The sequence below is a fragment of the Artemia sp. Qi Xiang Cuo genome, chromosome 9 (assembly GCF_049724085.1).
Source record: "Artemia sp. Qi Xiang Cuo chromosome 9, ASM4972408v1, whole genome shotgun sequence".
Classification (NCBI taxonomy): domain Eukaryota; kingdom Metazoa; phylum Arthropoda; class Branchiopoda; order Anostraca; family Artemiidae; genus Artemia; species Artemia sp. Qi Xiang Cuo.
In genome coordinates this window covers 65,250,958-65,257,913 of record NC_142802.1, presented here as the reverse complement: position 1 = coordinate 65,257,913, position 6,956 = coordinate 65,250,958, and the positions used below count along the sequence as shown (strand labels likewise).

Sequence of the window (6,956 nt, the reverse complement as noted above, 5' to 3'; positions counted from 1 at the left end):
CGTAATATCTTTTTTGTTTATCCAGCAGGTGAATTCAAGAAAGAATTTGCTACTTACTTACATTTTTTCATAATTTCTTTAATGAACGGTCTTTTTTATTTACCCAGGAGGCGAATTCAAGAAAGAATTTGCTACTTACTTAAAATTTTTGATAATTTCTTAAATGAAATTTCTGCATTGTGTATCCATGAGGTAACATGAGTGTGTTACCTATTTACAATTCCTTCATAATTTCTTGAATGAAATTTCAGTATTGTTTATCCAATATTGTAAAACAATAAAGACTTTATTGATTTATTTAGATTTTATTATTATTTATTTAAATAAATGTATTTTTTTTGCCCAGGAGTCGAATTCATGAAAGATTATCTCGATCTATTACAGTATCGTAATAATTTAGTTAAATTCTTGAAGCTATTCTAAAGAATAAGTGTAAGTTAAGGTTAAAGAAAGATAGTTCTTAATCGTATTTAAATATTTTTGAAAGAATTTGCGACTTACTTACAATTTTTGATAATTTCTTAAATGAAATTTCTGTATTGTGTATCCATGAGGTAACTTCAAAAAAGAGTTTGTTGCTTACTTAGAATTTCGTCATAATTTCTTGAATGAAATGTCTTTTTTTTATTTATCCAGGAGGCGAATTCAAGAAAGAATTTGTTCCCATGTGTCTGACAATAGATGTATACAAATTCCTTTTCTTACATCTCCGACGTTTTATTAGACATTCTAAACGTTTAATATGCTAGCTTACTCTAAAAATAATGAACACAAAACAATGTAATGCATAATATATTTTTAATGAAATAATGCTATGTAGAATATTAATACAATAAATATATTATTATACACTATTAATATAAATGATTAACTTTGGACATTTTTAATCTGTTCCATAAAATAGTTCACCATGTTATCTCTTGATATTGTAGCTATTGTATTATCTTAGTTCGTAATAAGTAGAATAATCATTATTCCATTTTGAGTCATACACAATTATTACTGGTGTCTCATCAACAGGTTCAATATGCTTTTCGTCTTTGGTATTATTTGGTTCAATGACTGTTTGATTAATGGCAGTAACGTTTGCTGGTGGTTTGTTTTTCATCGGTTCATCTTTATATGTCATTGTGATATATTTTGACATTGCCCTTTTTATTTTTCTGGCACTTTCATTGTCACTTATTACATTATCTTTACGAATCTAACAGTTTCGACATGTCGACATGATATGGATTACGATATTAGTAGAAGAGTATGCCTTTCTTTTATTGACCTTCCGTTGAATCCTAATACTCGAAAGCTGACGATTAGATGTATCAGTAGGTAATGTGTTACCTGCAACAGTAGCAAGAAGTTTTCCTCTATCATCAATGATTGTTTTTATTTTGGCATTCTCTTTGAGTGCAATCATCTCTGGAGATCTCAATCTCGCATAACCACCAACATAAGAGTTAAATTTTTTCGGTATTCCAAATAAATTTAATTCCTTACTGTCATGACAATGAATGCATACATTTAAAAGAGTAATACCACCTGTACTTGTTTCAAAGTTTAAATAATTCTCTTTTTCGGAATTCAATGCTAAAATAACAGTTTTATGTAGACACATTATTTAAAAATGTTTCATCTTAACTTTTTTTTAAAGATATGACTTATGTGTTTATCGTTCCACAGCATAAACAATACTGATTTAATACATGCAATAGATTAGGTTGTGTGAATAACCGGTCATAGAATACCAGTTGTAAATTCACATCGTGTCTCTGACCAATCACAGAGATAAATAGTTAGAACTGTAAGCATATTTTGACATTTTAAGTTATGTACAAAAATAAAAAAATAAATAAAGTTGAAAAATTTCGAATTTTTAAAAAAGTTTAAATTAAAAACTTTTAGGATATCATGTGTCTTTACTGAAAAGAAGAAAAACCACACGGAATCAGGCAACAGAGTCTCTCAAGCCCCGTAAAGTTATTTTAAAAGATACAAGAACAACTTATTTAAAACAAAATTTCGTTTTTAATGAACACCAATTAAAGAGAAACCACGCAGAATCCGGCAACTGAGTCTCTCAAACGCATTAAATCTCTTTTAAAATATACAAAAACTACTTATTTAAAACAAAAATTTCGTTTTCGATGACCACCACGTAAAGAAACACCACACGGAATCCGGCAACCGATTCTCAAAATCCCCGAAACTCAATAATAAATTTACAAAGAACTAATTTATTATACCAAAAATTTCGTATTTAATGACAATCTAGTAAAGAAAAACCCCACGGATTCCGGCAATTCAGTTGTTCGCAACTTGTAAATCTCTTTAAAAATATACAAAAACTTCTAATTTAACCTAAAAATTTCATTTTTAATGTCTACCATTTAACGAAAAACCACACGTATACTGTCATCTATGTCTGTCAATATTTTAAAATCTGTTTTAATAGATCCAAAACTAATTGATAAAAATAAAAATTTAATTTTAATGACAACCCATTAACGAAAAACCACAAGGAATCTGGCAACTGAGTCTCTCAAACCCCTTAAAGCTCTTTTAAAAGATACAATAACTACTTATTTAACACAAAAATTTCTTTTATAATGACCATCAAGTAAACAAAAACCACACGGAATCAGGCAACTGAGTCTCTCAAACCCCGTAGAGCTCTTTTAAAAGATACAAAAAATACCTATTTAACACACTAATTTCGTTTTTACTGACCAACAATTATCGAAAAACCACAAGGAAGCAGGCTATTGAGTCTCTCAAACCCCGTAAAGCTATTTTAAAAGATAAAAAAACTACTAAAATAACAAAAAAATTTATTTTCTAATGACCACCAAGTAAAGAAAAACCACATGGAATCAGGCAACTGAGTCTCTCAAACCCCTTAAAGCTCTTTTAAAAGATACAAAAACTACTTATATAGCACAAAAATTTTGTTTTTAATGACCAACAAGTAAAGAAAAAACACACGGAATAAGGCAACTGAGTCTCTCAAACCATGTAAATCTCTTTTAAAATATACAAAACATGACCACCAAGAAAATAAAAACTACACGGAATCAGGCAACTGAATCTCTCAGACCCCTTAAAGCTCTTTTAAAAGATACAAAAACTACTTATTTAACACAAAAATTTCATTTTAATGACCACCAAGTAAAGAAAAACCACACGGAATCCGGCAACTGAGTCTCTCAAACCCCGTAAAGCTCTTTTAAAAGATACAAGAACTACTTATTTAACACAAAAATTTATATTTTAATGACCACCAAGTACATAAAAACCCCGCGGAATCAGGCAACTGCGTCCCTCCAACCCCTTAAAGCTCTTTTAAAAGATACAAAAACTACTGATTTAACACAAAAATTTCGTTTTTAATGACCACCAAGTAAAGAAAAACCACACGGAATCCGGCAACTGAGTCTCTCAATCCCCGTAAAGCTCTTTTAAAACTGTGACAAGCTAAACCCCTACAAAGCACTACTCTCGTCGAACTCAAGCCCCATTTAACTCAGCCCCAGTGGACCTGGACCCCCGGGTCACTGACCCCCTGTAAAACCGAAACCCCCGGGTACCGGGACCCCCTTGAACTGAACACTCAGGCAACACAACCCTCCATGCAACCCATCTCCCTCAAAAAACTTTTCAGTCAATTCTCGTTAAATTGACAATACGCTCCAAAACATCACTTGTGTATTATACAGTACATAATCATGGCATCTCCTCCAATTCACAAATCCCATTACCCCTTTTTATGCAAAGGTTAATCAAACATCTCCGATTGTAAAAGCATTAAAAAATTTTCCACTCACTAATTACCCCTTTTTTGCAAATGCTAAACAAGAAAAACAAAACTGTCTGCTTTTCAAAAACTTGTCCGTTAAAACTCGAAACAAGACGCGCTGGTTTATAATACAGGTTTAATTAATAGCGTAAATCTCTTGGCAAAGAGTGTAAGTACCTGTAGAATAGAATTACCTACCAGAAAAACCGGAAGGAACATAAAGTCCCCGAATTCAAAAGAGTGATACTACTCGTATAGTATTTGTTATTGGAAGCATACATATTTAGGGGGGGGGTTAAATTTAACATGCAACCGTGATCTTTCAGTACCTTTAACATATAAATAAATTACCTACATTAGGCAATTTAATTATGACGACTGGTCATTGATATCATCATGTGCTTTAACACATAATACAAGAAAATGATTCCTTCACGCAAATTATAGCAAAAATCAAAGTGAACCCCATGCGGCCGTGGCGCTGTCGTATTGCGCACCGGGGCGGTTACCGTAGGCTTAAAGCATTAAATGCTCATTTTTTTGGCCTGATTTTTTTTTTTTTTTTTTTTAGATAAAAATTTGGTTATTGGAAACAGCATTTTTGAAAATTTATTTTAAATAATAAATTTTAGTAAAATTTAAAAAATTTAAGTTATATAAATTTGGCTGGAGAGCTACCATGATCATGGAAGAGTTAGCCATATGGCTAGGAGGTTCACGTGAATCTTGGACTGGCAGAAACCAGAGTTCACTCCCCACGGGGGTAACACAACAGCGTAATTTTTAGTAGTGGGGGACTGCGTTCGCGCGGACGTCTGTCCACACTCTGTAGAGTTTTGTACTTGGTCCTCATTTATATGTGACAAATATATCGATTGCAAGGAATAGGAATAAGTTGGATTTTGCTAATAAATTCATCGACGGGGGTATGAACAACCTGTTCTTCACTTTTTACATCAATTTTTTTAGGTAATTGGTGTATTTGACCTTACTAATGACAAACTCACAAACTGTGTTACTTGTATTTAATTTTAAAAATCTAAAATAGTATAAATTATCGTTTTAGTTATTGGAAGCGTCAAGCTTTAGGGGGGGGGGTAAATGGAACCTTCAACCGTTATCGGACGTGAACGTCAACATATATACAAAATACATACTTGAGTAAGTTTATAAGTTACTACTGTTCATCAACATCAACATGTACTGCAGCACATAACAAAAGAAAATGATATATTAAAACAAATGATAGCGTAAATAAAACTTACCTGCATGCGTACTTGGTGCTGTCATGGCGCGCTCAGGTGCGTTTACTGTATGCATATATCATTTAACTCCAATTTTAAGAGCCTGATTTTTTTTTTTTTTTTTTTAGAGAACAAATGTGAAAGTTTGACAAGACTGTTAGGAAATTTATTTTAAATAATAAATTTTAGTAAATTTATAGTTAAGTAAGTTCTAGAAAGTGGCTAAAGACTATACAGATGAAGAAAGAGGCACACCAAGAGTGAGACCTTACTATTGAGAAACAGATTGGCTGGCACCATAGTCAACTCCACCAGAGGGTAACTCAACAGCGTAATTTTTGGTAGTGGGGGACTGCGTTTGCACATTCAAAGGATTAAGATGTTTGCATATGAAAATGAAATGGGGTATTTCTATTTTCAAAAATAATTTAGAGACTTGACTATTGGATGTGAAAAAGTTTTTTAAGCCATCTGGCTAATAAATTAAAGCTTCTGAGTGGCATTCAAAGCAATAGGATTTATGTCGAAAGATATTAGTAAATTGTTAGATTTCTATTGAGAACTTACTTACCTGGCTGGAGAGCTGCCATGATCATGAAGGAGGCGCTCCTAGGGTGAAGCCTTTCAATTGAACCTCGGATTGGCTGACCCCTGTGTTCTTCATACATGGGTGTAATATAGCCGCGTTAATTTTGATACGGGGAAACTTTGCTCGAGTGGACCCCTCGTCTCTCTGTAAAGTTCTGTACTTGGGCCTCCTGTGTATGTGACGTATTGATCATTTGTAAGGGGAAGCACTAAATGTGCTGTTGATAATAAAGTCCCAGATGGGGGTAGGGACTCACACTCATTCATTTGTGACATCAATTTTTTTAGGTAAATGGTCTGTTGGACATTATTAATTAACTTCAAAATAAAATGTTGAAAAGTATTTGAGTTGCAAAATTAATAAAAAGTTAACGCATAGTCTTATTTATTTGAATAGTAACGCTGTAGGGGGGGGGTTAATTTGAACATGTAACCTTTATATGTAAGGAACTTTAATAGATAAACAAAGGACCGACTTTAGGAAGTTTAATAATGACTACTGTTCGTTTACCTCAATATGTGCTTCACCGTATAGCAAATGAAAATGAGTAATTCCCGGAAATGCGAGCGTAAATCCCAGAGATAACTAAGCGTACTTGGCACTGGCGTATAGCGTCCCAGGGCGCTTACTGTCTGCTCGAAGCATAAAAGTCTACTTTATAGGGCCTGATTTATTTTTGTTTTTTTAGAGAAAAAAGGTAGAAGATTAACATGAATGTGAGACAATTTATTTTAAATAATAAATTTTAGTAAAATTTAAAAATTTAAGCTATATAAAGTGGTTGGAGAGCTGCCATGATCAAGAAGGAGGCACTTACAGGTTTAGGACTTTCAATTGAACTTCAGATTGGGTGACACCTGAGTTAACCCCAAAGGGGGGTTTCTCAACAGCGTCATTTTTGGTAGTGGGGGACTGCGTTTGTACGTTCGAAGGATTAAGGTATTTGCATATAAAATGAAATGGAGTATTTCTATTTTAAAAAACAATTTAGAGACTTGACTATTGGATGTGAAAAAGTTTTTTAAGCCATCTGGCTAATAAATTGAAGCTTCTGAGTGGCATTCAAAGCAACGGGATTTATGTCGAAAGATATTAGTAAATTGTTAGATTTCTATTGAGAATCTACTTACCTGGCTGGGGAGCTGCCATGATCATGAAGGAGGCGGTCCTAGGGTGAAGCCTTTCAATTGAACTTCGGATTGGCTGACCCCTGTGTTATCCCTAAACGGGGGTAACACAACCGCGTTATTTTTAGTAGTGGGGGACTGCGTTTGCACGGACCTCTCTCCACACTCGGCTGATTTTTGTTAGAGAGCCAACTCTGTAAATGACG

At 33.4% G+C, this 6,956-nt stretch overlaps 2 non-coding genes across 2 annotated transcripts; both read left to right on the top strand.

Moving 5' to 3' along the window:
• The first annotated feature begins 5,597 nt into the window (after window positions 1–5,597).
• On the top strand, window positions 5,598–5,761 carry LOC148948946 (U1 spliceosomal RNA). The gene has a single exon (XR_016142261.1). It is a non-coding gene; the product is annotated as a U1 spliceosomal RNA (small nuclear RNA).
• A 984-nt stretch (window positions 5,762–6,745) lies between these two features.
• LOC148948945 (U1 spliceosomal RNA) lies at window positions 6,746–6,909 on the top strand. The gene has a single exon (XR_016142258.1). It is a non-coding gene; the product is annotated as a U1 spliceosomal RNA (small nuclear RNA).
• The last annotated feature ends 47 nt before the right edge of the window (window positions 6,910–6,956 follow it).